This window comes from Mastigoproctus giganteus, chromosome 9 (genome assembly GCF_048544385.1).
Source record: "Mastigoproctus giganteus isolate SK-2022 chromosome 9, ASM4854438v1, whole genome shotgun sequence".
Classification (NCBI taxonomy): Eukaryota; Metazoa; Arthropoda; class Arachnida; order Uropygi; family Thelyphonidae; genus Mastigoproctus; species Mastigoproctus giganteus.
The window spans coordinates 124,277,478-124,300,580 of record NC_143583.1 but is presented as its reverse complement, the minus strand read 5'-3'; the positions used below and the strand labels follow the sequence as shown (position 1 = coordinate 124,300,580).

Below are 23,103 nucleotides of genomic sequence, written 5' to 3'. Positions count from 1 at the left end.
ATCAGTTACGTAAGGACGCCAAGTTAGCAGCTGTCCGTCGTCATTAGGTAGCTGGGCAGACGCCGCCAAAAGTCAACGGTGTACTCTGCAATTTCATTCCCCCATCTGTTGTCATGGTGACAAGGATGTGGTTCCTCACTGTCTGTAAATTGAGTTAGTAAACACACAAAAAAAGACGCAGTCCCATTTTCAGTGCGACTGCATCTACTTCAGTCAGCCCCCTCCACTCCCATTCTTTGATGGAACAATCCTCTCTTTCCTAAAATTACACCCTACAGAATTCAAGTGCAAGGTTAACGTTACTCCTGTTTTCCCAACCCTTAATTCATGCACCCGATGGAAACACAATAGGGTAAACAACTGTACGTGATTTTTATTACCATAAAAAGCAGGAGTGTTTAATGTAATCGGCTTCAAAGAGAATGGTGTTGACAGAGATCTCTCAATCCATAATCACCTGTCCAGGTAGTCCGTCACAGAACTAAATAACTGGAACGTCAGTTGCTGTCAAAGGGGCTGCTGATTCGAAAAGCTGGGCTGTAACAATAGAACAGAAAATAATAATGCATTGGGCATTAGTTATACAATGTTTTTTTTATATATAAATAAATTTTCAAGTTTCAAAGTGTTCAGAATTTTTGCTGAGGTGACTATGTCCACACGGAGTCGGTACATCAAAGCAGCAGTGAATTCCACCACCATCAAGAGGGTCTTTTTTGACACGTCCGAAACCAGCGTTTTACATAACTCATCCCACAGCCAGTCTATTGGATTCAGATATTGGAATTCTGTAGGGAGGAACACGGAATTGTCCTGATACTCCGAAAACCAGAAGTCAACAAATCATATTTTATGTAAAACGAAGTACGGGGATCGATTTCAAAAAATTTGCCCATTGTAGGACACACACAAAACATTATCCAATGAATGAAGATAGGACTTGGCATTTATAGTTCCACGCAATATGACCAGGTTTCCCGTCGTATGAACCCAGGCCATACCACGCGAAACACCCCACACGCCATAACACAAACACCTGAAAACCTTACAGTTGGGACATTACATTCTGTCAGGCATTCTCTCCAGACCCAAACACGGCCGTCTGACTGGAAGAGCTTGCTCTACGGTGACTCATCACTTCACAGTACTGCTTTCCATATCCACAGTTCAACTTTAGTGCTCCCGAACCCACGCCAGCATGGCATTGCATTGAAAATTTGCTAATTAAGGGCTTATGTGCTCGAGCTCTCCCACAGAAATTCATGACACGGCTCCCTATAAATTGTCAAAACTTTTGCCGGATTACCCGTGATTCCGTGCATCTCCAAAGAAAGTCATTAAGGGTACAAACACATTTTCGATTACGGGTTACCCCAGCAAGTAGCTCGGGTAACCTGAAATCGAAATCTGACGCCCAGTGAGTTGTCTGTAATTGCATGTTCACTGTTTGATTTCTCTCTTCACTGAACGAAACAAATGTGTATGTATAAAGGTCAAACATTCCACGCATCACTGACGGAATTCGAACCCAGGACTTTTCCACGCAATAAAGGCCGCCGTAGCCTAGTGGTTAGGCGCGCGGGTGCATAAGTACACGTGCCTTGAGTGACCGGGGTTCAAGCCCGTGACTACTGAATACGGTGCTGTTTCTTGTATTCTGTCTATCTTGTGAACTCCTCTGACCGTTTGGTCGTCCCGGAGTATAAACAGAAAATTTATTTATTATTTAATATGGAGGACGATGATAATGACACTGTTACCCTCGAGGGCCGTCTATAAGGGGGTAGGTAGCTCTATGACGTTACCCCCTTTTCTAGGGTAAGTCCGCCTGTGACTGTAAGGATTTGGGACCAGTTGGCTAAATTTATTCTTTCATTTCCTCAGCGCATTCCAACAGCCAAGTTGGGATGCTTAATTTCTGAATAACAGTATGCACGACATTTGTCCAATATAGCATAATTATATGACTCTTTTCCGTGACTCGTGCTGCTCATAACCTAAAAGTAACTACTGCGCGATATTCGTGCCCTCGCCGATAGCACATTAGGTAAATTCGTCTTCTTTCCCACACCGGATGGAAAAGACCAGGAGTTCAAATCCCATCGATGGTCGAGGAATTTTAGGCCTTTTTCACAACGTAGTTAAATTAGTCGGTCTCAGCCGAGGGCAACGTGCTTTTTTTTCTTCGGAACTCGGGTTTTCTTCCAGTAAACAGGCAAATCGACCTGTTTACTGGAAGAAAATCGAACACATGCAATTTACAGACATAATAGGTTCGGTGCAATATGGTCTGATGCGCTTACAACAACAAAGCGTGATATCTGGATAACTTTTATTGAGTAACTGCTTTGCATATTTCAGCATTCGATGTGTTGTCCTACAATCAAAAAAATGCGTCCAACTAGTTTTGGCAGGCCTGTATATTTGACTAAGTTCAAAAGTAAAGCAAAACCTTTGTTTTTCTCTACAATCTGATCTAAATAAGGACATCTATAGTAGTTAGATCTTAAAGTAAGGAGCAATCTATTCTTACACGTATCCTTTCACAAAATTGAAGAGTGGGAACCATACACTAGAAGCTGAAATTCTGGAGCTGTAAATTTGGCCCTTGGTTTCCTCAGGTCCCCTTTTTTTTTTTTTTTTTTTTTTTTGTTGTTGTTGTTGTGGTCATTGCCACGACGAAGAAGGAACGTCCACCGACTGGCTTGCATCTTCTCTATCCTCGCATATAATCACTGCCTTCTTGACACCGGATGGAAGAGACCTGAATTCTGTAAATGACGAGAGGAAGTTTTATAAGACCTTTTCACATTGTGGCTGAGTTAGTCGATCTCAAGGGAGGATCGCATTTTTTTTCTCCCGAAAAGGTCTGGTTTTTCATCCAGAAAACTGACCGAAGAGGATCCGTGACTACAGACAAATATATTGAAGCCTCAGAGTCTTAATTCCTTTAGCCACTACTCTCTACACCTCCCTTTTCTCTTCTTCCACGAGCTGCAAATACAACATACTCGTCCAAGGCATTTGTACCTCATGAAATGAACGTTGTCAAGTAGAAAATTTGCAACGAAAAAGAATAGCGAACAATCATCATATTTTTTTAAACTAGGGTTCTCAAACTTTGGTCTGGGACGATAATTACAGCACAAAAGTTTAAAAGAAGCAGATCCGTGAAGGGGTCAGCAACAAAAAACAACAAGTCCGTAAAAGCATCATTAATCTAAACGGTGTCCTCAAAGTGTCCTTTTCAGATCTTGAAAATGATCGAGAGACCTTTCGACTCTTTATTATTATTTAAAAACTTGGCACTTGAGAAGTGTAATTGGCATGGGTATAGTCCATTGGTCCGTAGGAAGATGGTTACAACTCGACAGGCTGCTTGTGAATGGCCAAAGCCAGGACAAAAAAAAAGACGTTGACCTAAGTAAATATTTATTTATTTATTCATTCATTGGAGATAACAATCTCACCCAGCAATGTGCTAGTGGGATTTACATTAGTGACAAGTCAATAATTACAATAATGATATAATATTATACATCGAAATCATTGACAATAATAAACCAATCAACCGTTGCCATCACAGAACATTTGCTATGTACTCTATTTGTAAACCAAATAGAGTACATACGTAAATATACGGTGAGTAAATAACACAAACAGACCTTCGAGGGAAGCTCTGTGGATAGAATCTCTGCTCCTTCAAGCCTTTACAAAGAATGCATCTTCAGAGAATTTCACTGAAGGCGAAAGCGTGCTACCTTCAATACAATGCACGTTTGCGCCCACTAATTTATACATTCCAGCCTCTCGTCGGTGCACTCCTCTCACTTCTATACACCACATCTTAGTTAAGGACCCCGATACGAGTTGGAAAAACGCACGCATACACAAAGGCACGAACTCTTTCTGTCGCTCGCACTTCCTGCCAGCATCTGCCTTCCCACTTGGCATCAGCTCCACTCTCCGACTGACTTTATTAACTCTCATCTGCGACCAATGTTTGCAGGAAGTGCACTCTGTCAGGATCATTCGGCTGTGCGGCAAACGAACGCCATAATGGCGGGACGTCCTTTCTCTGGACGCGCACAATAAATCTAATTAAACATTAGTTTAAGGGTAATTAGATCCATCTGTGTTCTGAGTGGCCTCCGAAAGGAAGTTAACCGACACAATGCAACGAAGTCCGCGCACGCTGTGGGAGAAGCGTGGCTAGTTAAGTTTTCTTACGATTAATTACTGTCGTACACACACCGCGAGCGGACACACTTGACGAAACGTCACGCTTAACCGTCTTATATGTCTAGAGGTGCTCTTAAAGTACCGTGCTCGCTGCGCGGGGAAGATACATCTAGTGATCTTCGCATGCTCATCACATCAGCCATTAATTGACAGCGGCACTTCATCATCCATCCGACCTTTTTTTTTCCCTCTTCATAACGTTCTAAGCGATACCTCCCTTACTCAGCAGTATCGTTATACACAAGGGTATCATTCGAGGGAGGGGAAGGTATGTGATGCAACAGCCGCACCCTGGAGAGTACTTAAAACAATTATAAAATGGTAATTGCTGACACGAATGCGGTGGTTTAATTTACCACCGTAATTCGTGTAATATAAACCTTGTCGTGTGATTATTAAATCTCTTATAAAATAATAAACAGTGAACTGGCCTCAAAAGAGTGTCATCAGCTCTAAACATATCGTACAGATTGTTTTTATAGTTGCCAAACCCATACAGTTCCATATCTCTGGTTATACTTGCAGGAACAACGTGTAATTTGGTTTATGTAGAGCGGAAACCTAATGGCAGATGGCAGTACACTCCTGCGCTTGTGAAGTCACTCAAGCGACAAAAACAAAACCCCATAAGTACTGCAAGCCAGCAATGCACGACAGCAGGAATGTAATAATAGTTCATATTCTTCCAGATGGAGAATGGTTTCCCATATCGATGCCAATAGTCAAAAGACGAGAACTTTGGCAGCAGAAAACCCACATGAAATACGCGAGGAACTGTTGTATCCACGAAAATCGGTGCATGTGTGCCGGATCACTGCAACTATTTTCCATTCAGCGATAACTGGAAATCTGAACGTTAATAGATCAGGTGGACTACGCAAAATGTCGGGAAGGGTATTTCCAACGAGACGGCGCAACTGCACCCACATCTGCGGCGGAATTGCAGATGTGAAACCAGTGTCTGAAGATCGCGTGATCTCTAAGGGACTTACCTCTCCTGATTTTTGTTCGCAAATATATCTTAGAGTCCGCATTTGTGAATATAATCCACGCTCATTTGAAGAACAAAAAAAGGACAGCACCACTGAGTTAATTGCCGACATTCCTCGGACATGCTTCACTGCATCGTCGAAAACATGGGTCATAAGTTTTTGAGAGAAAAAAAAAAAAGAATATCCACAGGTGATTCGGCTGGAACCGCTTGGGCAAATGTATCCAAGAAGCCGTAGACTTCTTTAGGGTATGCAACTGCCGAAAGAGCACATTAAGAAGCATTAAAGTTTCTAGTTTCTACTGTGGGTGAGTGCAGCAACTTTTACAGGATTTTTCAAACGGTGGCCGAGTTTGTCGGTCTCGGATGGAAGTGCAAGGTTTTTTCAGCCAGCAATTGGGGTTTTTCATCCCACTGAAAACATTAAACCGTGATTTAACAAAAACATCGTAGTATTTACTATAAGCAAGAAATTTATAGGAAATGGGGGAGAACACAATCCCTGGGCAATCTCAATTTCTTTAAGAAGAAAAGGCTAAAAATTGTTCTGGTTCGTTTACCATAAATAAACAGATCTAAAACGATAGCAGTGAAAGAAACCAATCCCACAGAAATCTAAGGGCAACGTAATCCTTCGATCAATTTAACGGTTCACTAACCACCACTGTTTGCCAAAACTGCAATGGAACTTGCCTTGAACACCATAAATGTATTTGGTAATTTTGCTCATAAAATATTTAAGTTAATAAATGTCTCGTAACTAACGAAACAGGCCTACGCGCTCTGGATTCATTAAGAAATTTATTATAGTTACACACAGAGCGTACAAATAAAGAAGAAATATATGAGCTTTCGGCTATATGGTAGCCTTCATCAGAATTAAAAATACATGAATGGCAGTTGGAATGGAGATGTGCACTGCCAGGTGCGTGAGACGCGAGGTTTAATTGTTTGTTGACGCTTGTGGCTGTGACGCATGATGACGTGGCCAGCGTTTGTCCAATGATAGAACTACTGACTCTGTGATCGGGTTGACTTGGCAACCACTGTTCCTGTTCAAGGATTTATCCGAAGATTTTATATTTAACGATTCCAACCAGGTACGCTTTAGGTAATGGTGGGATCTGTCTACCACCACGACATCGCGGTGTGGGTCGATGTCGTGGTGGGTTGTCCAGACATGCTCGGCGATAGCTGAGTGTTCTACATCCGCTAAACGGATCGCTCTTTTGTGCTCCGAGAGACGTTTCTCGAGTCGACGACCAGTCTCTCCAAAGTAGCAGCTAGTGCAGTCACGGCAAGAGATGCGGTAGACCAAACCGCTCTGCAGAAGGGTGGGGACAGGTGTTTTCACGTTGGAAATGAAAGAACGCAGTTTCTTGCCTGGGAGTTGGATGCACTTTATCCCGTGTGTTCTTAGGATTCTACCGATCTGTTGTGACAGGTTGGGGTAGTATGGGATAAATGCCCTCGTGGATGGCTCGTCACTGTTGGTGTTGTAGCTGGTCGTCACGATGTCACGTGTCTGTAGATCACACCTGTCGAGGACGTCAATGGGGTAGCCACACCTCGTAAGGTCTACTTTGACCCTGGTGATCTCTTTGCGTCTTTCATCAGCGGAGCTGGAGTGTGTCCAGGCGCGAGTAAGCAAGGTTCGGGCAGTGGAGAGGAGGTGGCCTCGCGCGTGTGCTGACCGGAAGTTGGTAAACTGGCCAGCACACATGGGCTTACGATAAACTGTAGTCCTCAGGTATGTATACGAATATATTATAAGTGGCGTATTTAGTAGTCACGTGAATTGTACCACGGCCATCCAAGCGCGTGTACTTCTGTACCCCTGCAGTTGATCACTCAGCTACGGACTTTCTTCCTCTATCATCATCATCATCATCAGCCATTTTCAATCCACTGCAGGATGAAGGCCTCTCCAGCAACTTTCCAGTTCCTTCTGTTTTGAGCACTGGACATCCATTTACTACCCACAAACTCATGAATTTCATCTATTCATCTCCGCCGTTGTCTTCCAGGTTTTCTTCTAGCTCCTCTTGGATACCATTCTGTTATTTTCTTAGTCCATCTGTCATCATGTCTTCGAGCTATGTGTCCTGCCCAAGACCATTTTAGTTCTTTGGTTTTGATAAGAATGTCCTTTACTTGAGTTTGTTGCCTAATCCATGTGTTTCTCTTCTTATCTAACAGTCTTATTCCCAATATGATTCGTTCCATTCTTCGCTGTGTAGTTCTCAGCTTCTCTTCCATTCTTTTGGTGAGTGCCCAAGTTTCACTTCCATAAGTCATGATGGGGAGTATACATTGGTCCATTATTTTACGTTTCAGACAAACTGGGATATTGCTCTTCAGTATGTGACTTTATTTCCTGAATGCTATCCATCCAAAATTTATTCTCCTCTTGACTTCCAGCCATTTATCATTATTACAGCTAATAACTTGTCCCAGATAAGTATATGACTCCACCTTTTCAATTACTGCTCCTTCAATCATTATGTCCCTTTCTGTGGCATACTTGTTCATCATTACTTTTGTTTTAGCCATATTCATCTTTAGTCCAAAATCCTTACTAGCTGTGCATAACTGATTAAGATTTTCCTCTAATTCTTTGGGATCATGGCTTATGACCACAATGTCATCTGCAAATCGTAAATGGTTTAGGTACTCTCCATTCACATTGACTCCTTTCTGCGACCAGTCTAATCTTCTGAAAGCTTCCTCAAGGGCAGCAGTAAACAGCTTCGGAGATATTGTGTCTCCTTGTCGAACTCCTTTCTCAATTTTAAATTTCCTACTGTCTTTGTCTAGTCTAATAAAGGAGGTAGCACTCTCGTATATTTTCTTCAAAATCATAATATATGGGGTATCAATGCCTTGTCTTTCCAGTGCCCGAAACATTGCCTTATGCTGTATGGAGTCAAATGCCTTTTCATAATCCACAAATGCCAGGCATAATGGTGTTTTATGTTCATTTGCTTTCTCCATTAGCTGTGATATTACATGAAGGTGATCCATAGTTGAGAATCCTGTCCTAAAGCCAGCTTGCTCTTTCGGTTGATTCTCATCCAGTATTCTTTCTAATCTGTTAGTAATGACCCTTGTGAACAACTTGTAGATGTGGGATAACAAGCTAATTGGTCTATAATTTCCAATTTCTGATTTATCTCCTTTCTTATGCAGCAAAACTATGATTGCATTATTCCACTGCTTAGGCGTCACACCTTTTCTAGTGCACTTTGTGAAGAGCCTTGCCAGTTTTTGTGTTATGTCTCTTCCTCCCAATTTTAACAACTCTACAGTAACTTCATCTTCCCCCGGGGCTTTCTGATTCTTCATTTTCTTCAATGCATGCTCTACCTCATCAGGAAGAATATTGGGTATGTCGTATGTGTTGCTACTTTGCAATCCATCTTCCCCACTGCTGGCATCATTTCCCTGCTCCTTGTATAATTCTCTATAGTAGTCTTCTGCTATTTGAATTATGCCTTCTCTGCTGTTTATAAGTACACCATCACTATTCTTCAGTTTCAGTATCATTTGTCTTTCTGTATTACTGCTCATGGCTGCTGATTTAAATCCTTTGTTTTCCCTTAATGCTTGTTCTACTTTTCTTGTGTTAAATCTTCTTATGTCCTCTCTGAGTCTCTTTCTAATGGCTTTGCATAACTCAGTATACTCAATTTTCTCCCTGTCAGTGTTTTTCTTGCTCTTCATTTGTCGTCTTTGGTTCATCATGACAAGTGTTTCTTGACTAATTTTTTCTTCTTTGGATTTCTGTTTCCCTATAGGTTTCTTGGGCTTTATCACTTTCAGAAAGTTGTAATATTCCTCGTCGATATCTTGGTCCTGAGAAGTCTGCAGAAGCTCAATGACTAGTTCCAGTAATGTATCACTCTGTTATTTCAAGAAAAGTGGTGTAACAGAAAGTGGACATGGAAGAGTCCAAATGGATTAACTACTAATAAAATCGACTTCATCCTCACTAACAGAAGATATATTGTGAATGGATGTTACCGTCCTGAATAAACCTTATTCAGGACGGTAACATCATTCACAATATATCTTCTGTTAGTGAGGATGAAGTCGATTTTATTAGTAGTTAATCCATTTGGACTCTTCCATGTCCACTTTCTGTTCACCCTTTTCTTGAAAAAAGTGTTCATTACTGACAGTCCTTGAGATTCTGCAAATTCCACAAGTCTTTCACCTCTTTCATTTCTTTCACCAATTCCAAAATTTCCTATAGTTCCCCTTTCTGTGCTGTTTTGTCTTTTTCCAACCTTAGCATTGAAGTCTCCCATAATAATAGTGTAGTGGGTTTTCTGCTCATCTAGAAGACTCAATTTCAGTGTACATTTCTTCAACCTCTTCATCATCATGGCTCGATGTTGGTGCATAAATCATTATAATCTTTAGCTTGTATCTCTTAGAAATCTTGAGTATTAGTCTTGACACTCTTGGTGATGTACTTTTGAATTCCAAAATGTTGTTTTTAAAATCTTTATGGACCAGAAACCCAATTCCACCTTCACTCCTTTCACTGTTTCCATTGGTGTACAGCAGATTTCCACTTGATAAACTTATAAGTGATTCATTTCTTCTTCTTGTTTCAGCCAAACCGATGATATTCCAATTCACATTTTCTAATTCCTTTTCCAGCTCTAATATCCTGTCTTCACCGATGAGTGTTCTTACGTTATAACAGGCCAAGTTCAGTTTCCGTGCATGGCAGCCTGGTCGTACCCAGAGATTCTTAGCACCCTCTGCTTCCACTCTAATCCTCTCGCTGCCGTAAGAGGGAGAGTGAAAGCTGCTGGGGACTGAGGGCCATTTGTTTCGTCGTGCTTTCATATTGCTGGAGGGGTTGGTCTTTTCCTCTTCATGCTGACCAGGCATCTTGAAGAGAACCAACCACTCTACACGTTCGTTGCCACCTAAGTGACGTAACAGGGCTTACCATCGAGAAGGTGTGCATGAGTGGATTTTAGGGAGGCAGGCCAACCGGACTTCTCCTAAATCTTCTGTAATAGAGAGATATTGGATCCATCAGTGTTTTAGGCTGAGTGTCTGATAACACACAGGATACCTGTTCCCCTCTAAGCCCCTCTTCCTCTAAGGTTACACTTATTACTATTTATTTAAGAAAAATTAGTATTAATAGTTAAATGATGTAAGGAAGCAGACATTTTCTGAAACAGCCAAAGGGGGGGATTCTTAAAGCTTCCCTACTGACTCACACAGTGGTGTTAGTCCCGTGGGAGTCTTTATGGAATTAGAAGCATTCTATAGTTTCCATATTGGTGAAATAAACTTCTAAACAATCCCGATTATTTAAAACGTCCAAAAGGTTTAGGATTCCAACTTTAGAAATCAGGGTGCCAGTATTGGCAGCGTTCCTATGGTTTCTTTAGTTTCAGAAACACATGGAATTTTGTATGGGGCCATATGCTTTCAACGATGTATGCATATTGTCTCGATCTTAGAAGAAGCTGGGTTTATTAAATCCAAATCGTATGCACTTGGTGGCTCGAGAAAGTTCCTAAAAGTAGAATGAGCACCAATCCATCCAAAACAGCTTCACTTTAAGTAATAAACAAACTGCTTATCATTCCTGAGACACGAAGTGATGGATTCAGAGTATGTACAAAAAAATAAAAATAAATAATCTGCCCAACTGTCTGGGCTTTGGGTGGCTGTGGGGAATGATGACTATCTTACATCGATGCTATAAAACGCGTAGGAAAAGGAAGAGATTCATCATGCACTTAATCTGACCTTTCTGACTGCCTAATTAACACTTGGCACATTCGTCATCCGGCATCCCGACACGTGGATGTCATTTTTGTAAATGTCTGCCACAGAACAGTTCAAGGAAGGTTCTCTTACTATAAATAAGGAAGCCAACTTTACCTGGAAAAAAAGTTCCAGATGGATCTCTGTTCAAGACAACCATCTTCTCTCACTCGCTGCTCCTTGCTCCGGCGCTGAACAAACCAGGCGTGGACATAAGCAGCAGCTGATCTCGAGGATCGGATGTTGTCAGAGGCCGATTACTGGCGTAAAGTTATTTTCGGTAAAGCGATACGGATCACTCTCAGAAACTATGAAGGCTCTTTTGCAGCGTGGCAAGATGTTGGTTAAACAGTTGTCTCATGACGCCACACACATTACGAAGGCTTATGTAGTTCTCCTCCCCCCCCCTACTGTCTCAGTAAACCAAATAATCTTTTGTAACTGGATCGTTAAAATATTAAATACAAGGACTGTTGTGGTCTTCCAGAACTTCCTGGAGACGGTGTACAATTAGATTTTTTTTCTTATAATTTGAGTGGCTCGCCTTCCTTTCCTATGCTGGTTTATTTAATGTAAACTTTTTCACTTACATCGATTGTTAAATTGTCACTCCATCTTGTCCTCGTGTGCGAATAGGGAAAGAGCCAATGAATATCTTCAACGACTATTGAGAGAACGGACGGAAAAGCGATGAGAAAACAGTTAGGTGAAATGTGCCATTAGAGAATCAACCACTGAAGAGAACCACTTAGGGAAGTGGTCAGTCAGAAGACATTTCAGATTTCCTAGGATGAAGATAAGGATGTCGCCCTAGTGTGTAGCACCGTTGGTATATTCAGCGTCCTCCCCACACCGGGCGGAAAGACCCAAGTTCGAACCCCTCACTGACGCGAGGAGTTTTTAAGGGTCTTTTTTACAACATAGCTGAGTTAGTCGGTCTCAGGCGAGGGTAGAATGATTTTCCCCTCTGGAAACTGGGGTTTTTCGTCAACTAAACAGCAAATCTACCACAGCACACATGCAGTAAGGCCTATGTTATTGATACGTAAACCCTACAACAACCATAAGGAAACCATCTTATCTTGATTTGATGGACTTTAATCACGTTCTGTCATTAAGCTCGCTTTGTTCAGGTTTGGTGGGGTGCTTTACTACTGTGGAATGTAACCGGGAATTTCCAATAGGTTGGTTAGTTGTTGTAGAGTTTTAGGCGGATCAACAATTTAGGCCATATTGCGCTGTATATAATAGATCTACAAATTGCCTGTGTTCTCTGGTCGATTTGCTGATCCACCTAAAGAGCGATGAACTCAGATACGTTATGAAAAAGACCCATAAAAATTCCTGGCGCCAGCGTCATTGACGGGATTCGAACTCAGGTCTTTTCCACCCAGTGTGGGAAGGACGGTGATTATACCAACTGTGCTACCCACGAGGGCCTTCCATTAGGTCATCTTCCTTTATCAGAAATGGGAAATTCTTTCCAATTAGTTAGTGGTCTTCTTCATGCAGACTAGCTTCATTTCAGACCAACGTCCAAATATTTTATTTCTGCTGCTCTCGAAATTCCTGAGCAACAGCACGCACAGATTTTTCTCTTGAAGTCATCCAATTATCAGTTTTCTCCAAAACTTTGTTAATTCTTTCCATACGCTCAATACGGCTTTCACCTTTCCATTGGACAATGTTTGTACAGCAAAATCTCCTGCGCTTAAAATCTAGATGGAAACTCAAGATAAGCAGATATTATGACGAGTTTTGAGACATCCAGTCTATTGTAATCGTTCCCAGCCACAGCAGGAATTTCAGAAGTTGTTCTGGCTGAAGTATTAATAATGGTGACTATTCAAGATGACTAGCGGCACTTTGAACTTCCATCATATCAATATCCGCGTTTTGACCAAATTCGAGTCAGCTAACCACGGGATGTTAATTCAGTCTTTCCGCCGACTAGATAGGTGGGAAGGGAACTGTGAATATCTTGTCAGAAATTTTCTTAAGTTCAAAGGTCGGTCAGAATAAAATGTCTCCTCCGGTTGAGACTGGTCACCCCAGTTCTGAGTGAAAGCTGTTTTGTAAAGTTCTTTCGGTCAACGAAAGGAATCGAACTCCAGATTTTCCAAACTGGTTTCGAGTGGCCAAGTTGCACATAAATTCGGAAGACCGTCCCTAAAACTTTTCATTTGTTCGTCTTCTCCTGCTACTGTCCACAAATTACTCTTTCTGTGGTGTTTTTCTTGGAGTAGAAGGGAAGGGCAGCGGGGAGGAGACCTCGGGCGCATAAAACATTGCCATGTGCTGGTTGCATCGGCCATCTATCAGCACACCGAGCTTTTCTAGCTGTCTCCAGCCATGTGCACAACTGTGACACCCCATTTCTCACAGCGTGTCACGACGCACTCCGTTGCTCAGCGACTCCAGCGAACGCCAAGACGCAGCGGCGAAACAGCCATCAATGGCAGCTGGTTCCTCCGAAGAAAATAGCGGACTCCTCTCGAGAGTGCCGGCCGCATTAATCGACAAAAATTGTTGCTGCGTGCCGTTATTTTCTGTTGTTATGTCTGGCCAGGGAGCTGTTAGAATACCGTTACGACACAACCGGAATGACCCATCCAATGTGAAACCCACACCGCTACCTCTCGCGCGCTGTGAAAAGCGCGTTCGATAAACGATCATTTGCCAACATGGATACTTTGGAAAACCGCGACGTGTGCACAAATGAAAACACGCTGGGATTTGATGGCAGACATTTGCACATCCAACATGCAATGGACGGCGCGTAGATTAAGTGAATATGGCCTGGAAACACACCTGTATTTAGGATTTGTCTGGATTTAAACGATAGACCTAAGTGTAATTATACCTAAGCTAAGGTACATTGTGGAGATAGCATAAGTGAGATATCATCCCAGTTTCAGTGGCTCTCTAACAGCGTTTGTCAACTTTTTTGATATTCCTGTCTACCCTCACCCCCTTTCTTCCCTTTATTGGACACCGCCATTGTATCCCAAAGAGTTATGGCGAAAAACTCAAAATCGGTGTTTTAATTTTGTTCTGAAGATCGTGGCAGGAACAGAAGTCAGCATATTTCCAGGTGACCTTTGCTGGTTGGTTGCTAAGAGACCAGTCATACAACGCGACATATCAGTGAGTACAAAGTGTGTGTGTGTTACAAAAGTGAGATCCTCCGAGACAGTATAGTGGTTTCGCCACTATCATATATTCGGCCTCTTCAATGCCCTCTAGGGTAACACTGTGGTTACGATGCTATCTGAGATCCGACCTCCCACATCAAATGAAAAAGCCCGGGTTAGAATCCCGTGAATGATACGAGGAATATTTATGGGCTTTTGGTAACGTTGCTGAGTTGGTCAGTCTCAGGCGAGTGTCGCGTAGAGTTTTCTTCCGGAAACTTGGATTTTGAGTCCTACAAACCGACCGAATAATACACGCAGTTACAGAAACAAAACATACTGATGCCTCCTAAACTTAGCTGCTTTTACGCTTAACACGCGTTTAACTTAATAATATAACAGTTTCACTAGCGTCCATCATCCTAATTCATATATGTTAAAGCCCGAAATCCTTTAAATCCTAGGATTTATCAATTCGCTTTGGTAGAAGCCCAAAATTGTGACTTTGGTAAAAGTCGCAATCTTTTCCATGATGTGACTGAAGTGCTGTATTAAGTAGTGAATATGTTGCCACGGTTAGCACAGTTGGTAGAAGCGCCACTCGCAGCGCGGAAAAGACCTGAACTCGAATCCCACACGAAGAATTTTATGGGCTTTTTCACAACACGGTTGAGTTAGTGGGTCGCGGTTTTTTTTTTTTCTTTTTCTCCCAAACTCTGGTTTTTCGTCCAGCAAATCCGCCACAGGACACCCCCAATTTACAGAAATATTATATTGTTTATACGGCGCAATATGGCCTAATGCGCCTAAAACAAAACAAACAAAAAAGCCAACTTGTATGTTTTTAAAAATTGTAAGTGCGAATGAAGCAGAAAATCATCGTTACTTCTTTAGCATTTATTCCGATTTTTAAACAAGGGCATAAGGAAAGTATACTCCCTTTCCCCAGAAATTGCTGGTAACAGAGAAAACAGAAGCAACGATAATTTACTCGTTCATTCGCTTTTCCGATTTTTAAACAAGGGCGTAGGGGATATATATTTGCTAGGCCCCCGTGAGACCGTCTACTATATTTGAAATACAGCGAATATATTGCCAACAGATACGATACCCCCATAATAAATGCATCCTCTCCCGATGCCCTTGTTTAAAATCGAATGAATCATTGATGCGGAACAGTTTTCGATATTTCGAGCTTGATATTCGAACTTAGTTCGACCTGCTCCTCCACATAGAAAATTCTACATCTAAATATGAACTGGCTATCTTTGTTAATTTCGAGGGCGCTTTTGACACTGTCTGGTGGGACAGTGCATTGGCCCGCCTCCGCCAGGCTCAGTGCTCCCTCCAGCTATATCAGCTCTAGAAAATTCCTTCCAGAGGTCTCGTTTGCAGCAACGAAATGTGTTAAGTCCTGGCTGTCGCTGACGTTGGAATCCTCCTTCTTGGTCACTGGACATGGATCACTCAAAGAGAAGCTTTTTCCGCTAGGACTGCCTACAACGTATAGCTGTTTCTGCGGAGAAAAGGAGAACTGGGCATCTCCTACTTGGATGTCCGCTGTATGAAGACATAAGAAGAACTCTCACACAAGCAGTACCAAACATCACTGAGCATCAACCGGATCTCCTACTCCGAACACCAGAAAATCTCTCAGCGCTGCAGACTTATGCTGCACAAGTCTTCGAGCGTAGAAGGCGAGCCCATGCTGAAGAAAGACACGTTAGAAATACTCATGCAGCAAACTGAAAGCCCACAGTGAAAATTTTTTTTTTTACTTTTCTTACTATTTTTTTGATTTATTTATCTTTTTTTTTTTTTTTTCGTCGCGTTCTGCCTGGAATTAGTTAATCCTTACTATTTTCTGTTATCTATATATTGTATTATTATTATTATTTTTTTATTTCTTTCTTTTCTTATTTTACTTTTTCCTTTTATTTATTTATTATTATTTATTAGTATATTTTTTTCTTCTTTATTTTATTTATTTTTTCTTCATAACCTGAACCACGGGTGACTTTTTCTTTCTTTTTCCCTTTCTCCCCCCCTCTGGAATGGGCCCCCCAGAGGATCCTGGCCCAGCTTCTGGCAACACTAGGTGGATCAGCGTCTCTTTTGAGATAGTACATGTTTTACTGGGACTGTCCCATCTTCTCGTGCTGCGGACGAGTACCCAGAATCATCTGTCCAGGTGACTGATGCTTCTGGGCAGCCAAGCGGCCAGACACAACAGAACACACAAATAATACATACAAGCCTACATCAGACCCATCTGGCCCATTTGTAGTGATACTGTCTTTCAGAGAGATAAGAGGCGGAGTTGAACTGACGTCTAGGTGCCGCCCATTGCATATACACATGTCTACATGTCCGTGTCCATTGAAGAACTCTGTGCTAAATTCAATAGGAAACGGTGAATTGCCAAGCAGCACTTGCTACATATTCATACCACAAATCTGAACAACGTATATCAGGACGATGATCTTCGGAGGTGTACTGTACGGTGTATGGTAGAGTTGTGGGGTATGGGGTATGACAGAGTTGTGGGGCTCGGCCGCAGACACAACAATCAAACCATTGAACGCCGCGGAATACTGGCTCCTGAAGTGGAGTGGAGCCCACTTCAGGAGCCAGTCTCCCACCACAACTTCACACAACACTGATGAATTTAACCAGATTCGCAGCCTTAATGAACGAAAGAAGACTAATCTTCACCATCAAAATGATCGCTGAAAGAATCTCAGCGCCCAACATTTGGAACATCGTGTGTTGGCAATCCCGAAACCAGCGCTCCGTTCCACTCCACAGCTTCTCGCTCTTCCGTCGGGGTTACATTTTAAAAATTGGTTCCTCCCTTATCAGAAGCTCCATCTAGCTCAGTCCTTGGACGCCGACCTGTGCAAAATCATTGATGACAAAAAGTACAGACGGCTCATCCTAGACCTGCACGTGTGCTCCACAACCATCAACTGATGTGAGATCGCTCCAGCTCGGCAAGAATTTCAGGGAAACTTGAATTCAAGAAAACTGTCTTGTGTTATTTTAATATTTTAATTTGATGTATTATTGTATTTTATTTTTAACTAAATTCAATCTGCTGTATTTATTACATTTCCGGCGAGATGATATCTCTGCCGCTTGTTAACCCCTGGCTTAGTGCCTTGAAGGGTATTGTAATGTCTGAGTACCTGCGTGTATCTTTGAACCTTACAAATTATTATTATTATTATTATTATTATTATTATAGCGATAAAAATAAGTCAAATTTCGTACTTTTACCAAAGCAAATTGGTAAATCCTGGGATTTCGGGCTTTTACAGTAACATATACAAGTGATGATTCGATGAATCAAAGGCTTTGTAAAAGTCTGATAAATGTGGTCTTTGTGTCCTCAGCTGAGGAAACAAAGACCACGAAGAAATACATGCTATTCGGTGGGAATGACTGACTTAACGCATCTTCTACAACTTATCACGAGTTGCAGGGTAGAAATTTCAGTGGCTATTGTAAGTTCTGGCATTCTTTAATACTCATGAATAAAGAGGCCGTGCCAAAGACCAAGGGAGAATTAGTTTTCATATTTTTGACAGCCGCTTTCTTATGGAGCCCTGAGACAGAGATACGATTCAGTGTGGTTAGACTACTCGCTGAATAAGAAACACTTGGCATTTATTTTCAGAAGACAGTTTTGGCAGACGACCCTATTTTAAAGAAGACCATAAATAAGTCAACTGGCCATTTTTCCTCATCAATTATTATACGAGTAAGAGTCGTTCGACAAAACAATACGAATTAATTATAAAAGAAACAGCATGCATTATTCGGCTCCATGATAACTTGAGGTATCATTTAAGTTTTATTAGGTTTTGTTTGTTGGTTTGCTGTCCATCGCGTTTAAAACCAGAATGTACATAATCTTCAGGTGGGCCTTCACATTGGAAATTCGCCATTCAATGTGTAATCTCTTTCACATACGTTTTTCAACGTTTTTGAAGCCTTGCCCAGTGCAGTTCAAAAGTTCAATTCTTCACCCAATCTCATCCCACTCTTCCCCTATACCTTTAAATCTACTTACTGTGTAAGAAACGAAAGCACATGTAAAACCCGCGGAAGAATACGTAGGCTCATGTATTGTACGAATAATTTTCTGTATAATATAAATCATTACCTAAGATGATAATTACTGTAAGAAGGCATTACATTCTCTCTGTGACCACTATGTTACCTATGAAATCAATTGAAAACATGCAAATTCTTTATAAGTGATCAGCGCAAAGCAATGCAGTGGAGCTTAATAGTTCCAACAGATAGGTGTGAGTATTTCGGCAGACACCTTGCAGCTGCCCTCAGTGAGACATCCCCTCTTTCGTTGACTGGGCTGTCGAAGAACGACTGTCAGATCAGGTTCAGATGATGAACTGAACTAAACTCATTCATCTTGGTGAGAGATGACCACAGTGCGTAACATGACACGTACACCTCGTTATTGTCTCGTGACATTAGTAGCTCCCTTCAAGAAGTAGGGCACACGACGTTCTCCTCTTGTAGCAAATGATCACACTTGTCAACAACTAGCATAACAAGAAGGTGTACTTTGGCAGATTGCAGCATGGACCTCGATCATTGGAACTGCAACACAACACGATTCTTGGCGTAATGCAGTTATATACTGAGTTCGGTACCCTTTGGTGCTATATAATAACCACAGGACTAAGTAAAATCATTTGCTTAATGCTCTGGGTGTGTTTGATACAACGACTACTCGATTAGCCCATTCTGCACCATACTTTGCAATGTCAGTGTACCGCATCAGCAAAACAGAACACAAACTAATTTCAACCCGATAACGCGCAGTTAGCTAATCGATGCAATGAACGAACGCAAACGACATCACAGAGGATCGGTCGCGAGAAATGACGTCACCAAGAAAAGCCATCGTTTACATAAGCTAACCCTAAGTGGTAATGAAGGAGGCGCCCCCGTGATGGAGTTTGTACCGACTTAACTATGTGGGGATGATCGGAGTCCAGCAAACAGGGAGAGAATGAGGAGGGGAGGAGTGTAATAAATTAAGGTACATCCGAGCGTTGTGGCAATTAGAGCGTGGAACGTGCGATACATCAAAGTCAGTGACAGTAACTCCCTCCTGCGAAATCTCAGTTAGTCTTTACAAGCTGCACTGAGGACTCTTCGCGTTGCAATTTAAAGTTGGCTGACATTTAGGTGTGTTTTAATGGTTTTCGCCCATTCATCTGTCTCGGATTATTGCCTTGCCTCTGAGTTGAGGCTGCCAGCACCAGTGGCTCGCGACCCTTCCGTAATACCGAGCATTTAATGCTGATCTCTATAATCCCGGTGACTTGATAGTGTATTGCATAATTTGTATTACACGCCGTCGCTTTCTCGTGCTTGCCGAGAGCCGGCCGTATCACGCGATTGCCGCTCTAATAATGATTCTCGCGCCATAATCTGCAGGTCGTTACTGTCGGCTTCGGCTCCGCCACTGGTTGATCGATAAGTGGCCATCAAAAGCCGTTGGCAGGAAACGGCTTGCTCCATGTTCTTGGGGAGAAGTTGAACCATTAATTCCACCACCACCTCTATCTTCCCCCGCACCTCCCAAGGGAATGTACTCCGATGTGAAGGAGTGATTACTCTCCAACGAAATGGTTGCGCTTCCTTACAAATTCCCGTTCAGCAGATCCACTACCAACTTGGTATTTTATTCGCTGTTAACTGTGAAAGGATGGAAACAAACTCGCTCACCTGAAGCTTTGTGGTTTCTGCTAATGTACACTCCTATTCCCCACGGATTCAAGACAAAGACATCACAATCTCTCTCTCTCTCTCTCTCTCTCTCTCTCTCTCTCTCTCTCTGTGTGTGCGTGTGACATCAATTATAATGCGACTGCGTATTCATTTATTTAGGACAAATGAAGATTTTGTAAACAGCCAATGACTGAGCCTTTGTCTCTCTATGGCTGTATGTTTAATTTCAGCCATTTAACAGTGGTACAACCAAATATATCATTGCTCGCGCTCCCAATAAGTGCATTCCCAAAAAAATTACATTACCTTAAAACCTAGTAAAATACTAGACTATAAAACTTGAATTTAAAAAGTGCTTCTATATAGTACACAATACTGCGTCAATAACGTTGTTACTGGCGTAGTATTCTGTACTATAATACTGGTGCTCAAAAGTTAAGGGGGAATAAAAAAAAAGAACTGTAAGGCATTTTTAAATACAAATAACACATATTTCTTATTTATGAAGCAACGTAATTTCTGACTTATTCCGAAAACAAAGCCGCGCCCAATCTCCTACAAAATACATATCGGGTAAGCGGATAAAGATATGATACGTCGGATACCAGACTTCTCTGTATACGATGCGTATAAAGCGATTGTGTAAGAGGTCCGTACAGCAATAGTGCACAGACCTTTCTGCACACCATCGCTTTTTGCGCGTCGTAGTGGGCCATTGGGTATTAGCACTGGACACTAGAGAAGTGGACTAGTGGTCCGAGCTCCCCAACCAAATCATGGTAAGAGTATGACCACAATAAACTGGAGTCGTAAGCCCATAATGTATGATCACATCGAGCAGACTAGTTTGAGGAACGTGATAGAAATCTCCCTCCCTTCTTTGATGACTCTCATAGTCACTAACATGACCACATAGGGCATATGTGAGATGGCATCGAAAGGCTATTTGGCCTCAACCACTGCTATACACTCTTCAGGAATTTCAAGATATCGTCCAGTGTTCACAGGCCAGTACACCACCAGAATATCGGCTTGAATAATCTCTTGTAGGCAAAAAAGGAGATTCCTAGATTATATTAGTTAGGTGTAACTAATAAAGTGGGCACCGATTAGCTCAAAATCCAACCATCGTTGCTAGCTAAAAACGCGATCAACTAAAGAGTCTCTAATTTTCTCATTCGTCCATCGTAGCAACCACACTGCTCATGAATTCCCAATATCCAGTTTGGATCTCCTCCACTGAAAGTCGCCTAAAGTGAAATGCGTGTCATCCGTTATGGGTATTAGCAGTGGACACTAATCTACAAAGAGTAGAGACCAGATACTTTCATCTATCACTAACTTCCTAACCCCATCTCTCTGCGTTTTTAGCTCTCCTCGCACGTCCCACCAAGTCCAGCCTTATAAAGTGAATACACAATTCTCCAAATGAGAAGAAAAATTAGGTACTGTACTTTGTTTAATAGTCCCTAAAATATTCTATACAGTTAGAAGTTTCTATATTATATTTAAGTATTAAAAAAATTAGGTGATTTTGTTTCTTAATGCTTTGCAAAAATCACACCAAATTATTAAGCGCGAGTTAAATATTAAATTTATATTTGTTCACATTTACAAATTCTGAGCGTTGAAAATACTTGCTTTCCAACTTTATTTTGTTTGCCTTTGTCTTTATTCGAGTGAATGCAGGATTCCTCTCCACAGTTATTAGAGAAGTCATCCAAAAGTAACATTTCCAAATAAACAGAAGCGCAGAGTCAACATACACAGAATGCGGACCTGTTTACAACTAACTGCAAGTTGCGCTGCTATCATTTAAAAACGTTCGCACTATAGAGCAGGCAGAACGCGTAATGCAGTAGGAGCAGGATAATCTCCTGTGTGTCACGCAAGAGATTATCCTCGGTATTAGTTCGTTCCTAACAGCGAAATGGGTAGCAGACTTTGGGAAAGTCTAGGCTGTCGAGCAATAGAACTGATTACGTCGATGCCCCTGTGCACACTACCGGTGCAAACTGCATCTGCTTAGCGCGTGTTACTTGGAGATGATAATCAATCCACCTAATACTCCTTTCGCGAAATACCTTACTCCTAAAGCATCTGCCTGGAAATGGGTTGTACTATCGCAATGCGTTATAACCACTGAGGTGTCATTTTCTAATATACAGAGTGTTCGAAACATGTGGATTCATATAAACATGCGTTCCAAAGGTTAAGAAGCCGTTTGAATTTTAAAAAATAGCTGTGGAGTTTTCTAAAGTAAAAAATAATAAATAAGAATATGCATACCTAATACTCATCTTGCCATTATACCTAGAGAATCTGAATTTGGAACTGCCACAGGTAAACCTTTGTTTCTACGATAATTTTCACAGAAGAACTGTAATTGGGCATCTTTGGAGTGAAATGGAAGAAGAATTAGATCAGTTAGACCACTTCTTCGTTAGTGGAGCTAACAAATGGTTGAAAAGATATGTTGAGCACAATATCATCAGCTTTCTAACCGTAATTGCTAAAATGTCTTCCACTGCAAACTGAAATTACCATAAATAATGATTTGAACCCCTGGATAGCTGCGCAATTGGAAGACGATCAATCCTATGTCTCTTTCTCTACAAGTAAAGTTAAAAATAGTTTAATGCGAAACATTTTTTTTTTTTAAATCCTCAAATAACAGCTGAATTTAAGAAAGGTTTCGTAAGATTTTATAGGCCTTGCAACATAATTTATAATATATAAAGAAAAACTTAAATTAGCAGCTTAAGCTCATTTTGGCTCATGGTGTACGTATTTGTTTTTCAAGGGGAAAAACAAAAAGAGAAACTCTCCTCGCGATTAGCTCAGTGGCTATGATCACCGTCCTTCTACAGGTGCAAACCTGTAGAAGGTCGGTGTACAAAGAGACTTTGGTTCAAATTGGATTTGCACATTATGCTGGCTGAAAAACTCATAACTCACGGAGGGAGGAGGGACTACTCCTTCTAATCGACTAACTGCCCAGATTGAAGAGGTCTTTTTATGTTCCACCAGTCTATGATGGGACTCGAACTAAGACCTCTTCAAACGAGTGACAAGTGGCGAAACCATTGTACTGTGATGGATCAGTTTAATTGCCACTCAAGCCATACGGATATTTGCACGAGTTATGAAACAAAATAAAAATTA

At 41.6% G+C, this 23,103-nt stretch overlaps 1 protein-coding gene across 1 annotated transcript in view; it reads left to right on the top strand.

Annotated features, from left to right (window-relative positions):
* Positions 1-23,103, top strand: part of LOC150080703 (chondroitin sulfate proteoglycan 4-like) — a 162,630-nt gene that overhangs the window by 98,186 nt on the left and 41,341 nt on the right. The window lies entirely within an intron of this gene.